Below are 2,500 nucleotides of genomic sequence, written 5' to 3'. Positions count from 1 at the left end.
TTGGTACTTCTTGTGAGCCGAATCATCAGAACTCCGCCAGTCCTATATCACATAACCCAAAGGCCTTTTTTTTTGCTGTATATGTATTAGTATCATTTCGTTGTCTTCGTGTGGCCTTAAGCCTTTATTCTGTTTATTGTTTTTCCCTCGTTTCGTTATGTTTTGGTCCCACTCCCGGCAAGTATCTTGCCGGTGCCTCCAGGGTGGAAGCGATATTATCGATAATGGCCGAAATTGCGCTTGACTTTCTGGCCGATAACTGAAGACGAGTTGGTGACCTTCTGTGTTTTCCGTTCGTCTGTGTATTTAGTATAAGTTCGTATGTTTATTTACTACATGCTTTTTAAAAATTGCACACACACACACACACACACACACACACACACACACACACACACACACATACACACACACACACACACACACACACACACATATATATATATATACATATACATATACATATACATATACATATACATATATAGGTATACAAACATGAAAAGAGTAATTTGCACTAAGTTCAGCGAAAAATATAGATCAAATCGAAATATGAAATGAATTATACAACATAAAATATAAAATTTCAATGAAGAAATCCAAATAGTCAGAGTGAATAAATGCGTTCGAGCGGTTCAGAAGACGTCAGAACTAAATTGATGGAGTATTTGATGCTAATATTCATAGGTACGTGGTAGTGGCGGTGGAAATATGGTGTTTGTCGTTGTATGAATTACGAAGAATAGCGCCTGCGTGGGAAGCGTTAAACAGCAGGTCGGGAAATCTCGAGTGGTAGATTAACCAGTAGGATGTGTGATAGGTTACAAATTATAGGTTACAAATCCTAAAGTTTGAAATACTTTTGTTGACACAAAAAAATATTGTTTGTGTGTTGTCAGTTAAGTGTGGGAGTTTGGGAAGAAGGAATTTAAATACTGCGTTATGTAAAGAGTGCTAATAAGAGCACGCTGTTCCTTATCTGTTGTATAATTTAGATACGCTTCTTCATTTTAAGTTAGTTTATTGTTAATTTCTAAGCTTCGAATACCAGCAGTAGCTAAAAAGCAAGTGACATTGCTTTTACTTGTTTCGAAACCTGTATGTATGCTGGTTGGTGCTGAATTTAAATGGATTAGAATTTAACAAATATATACATTTCATGCATTATTCAGTTAAGAGAGGTTGATGAGACGACATTTTGAGCAAAGTTGGATGTAGTAGAGTCAGAGATTTTTTATAGTATCTTTCATTAAAACTTCTTTAATCTCTGGACGAGGTGTTTAAATAATTTACAGAAAAGTTTCATAATCGGGTTAGCTATCCCTAAATGAAGAGAAGGATCAGATTGAATAACAATTATTTCACGCCTAGCTGCAATTTTGCCTAGCTGCTATTTCCATATTATCATGGTGTCTGAAAGAAGCCCGTCGTATATATATATATATATATATATATATATATATATATATATATATATATATATATATATATATATATATATGTATATGTATATGTATATGTATATATATATTTGTGTATGTGTCCGTGTTTGTCCCCCCACCATCACTTGACAACCAATGTTAGTGTATTTACGTTCTTGTAACTTAATGGTTCGGCAAAAGAGTAAACCAATAGAATAAGTACTAGACTTATGAAGAATAAGTGCTGGGGTCGATTTGCTCGACCAAAGGCGGTGGTCCAGTATGACCGCAGCCAAATGACTCAAGCAAGTAAAGGAATAAAAGAATATGTTAGTGTATGTGTATGCGTGTGTGTGATCATGTATGTGTATGTGTGTGTGTGTGTGTGCAAGTGTAAGTAGGTGTGTATGTATATGAATATATGGATGGCTGTATGCTTGCATGTATGAAGGCGTGTATACTCTTTTCTGTCTTTTACTTGTTTCAGGTATTTGATTGCAGCCATGCTGGAGCACCGCCTTTTAGTCGAGCAAATCGACTCCAGGACTTATTCTTTGGAAGCCTAGTACTTATTCTATCGGTGTCTTTTGCCGAACCGCTAAGTTACGGAGACGTAAACACACCAGCATCGGTTGTCAAGCGATGCGTGTGGGGACAAACACAGACACAAACATAAACACACACACATACATATATATATATATATATACATATATACGACGGGCTTCTTTCAGCTTCCGTCTACCAAATCCACTCACAAGGCTTTAGTCGGCCCGAGGCTATAGTAGAAGACACTTGCCCAAGGTGCCACGCAGTGGGAATGAACCCGGAACCATGTGGTTGGTAAGCAAGCTACTTACCACAGCGCCACTCCTACGCCTATAATGTGTATGTATGTATTTTTATAACTGCCAGACCATAATCTTGACCACAAACAGGCAATTATCTGTTATCTGTTTTCTAAATGGGCGATACACACACATACACACATAGACAGGGAGGAGCAGACAGTTTCATAAACAACAGTTTACGTACACGCACACACAATCCAGTACACATAGAATGTCTATTGTTCCGTT

This window comes from Octopus bimaculoides, chromosome 14 (assembly GCF_046866305.1).
Source record: "Octopus bimaculoides isolate indiv1 chromosome 14, ASM4686630v1, whole genome shotgun sequence".
NCBI lineage: Eukaryota > Metazoa > Mollusca > Cephalopoda > Octopoda > Octopodidae > Octopus > Octopus bimaculoides.
Note: the sequence above shows the minus strand (reverse complement) of the source record.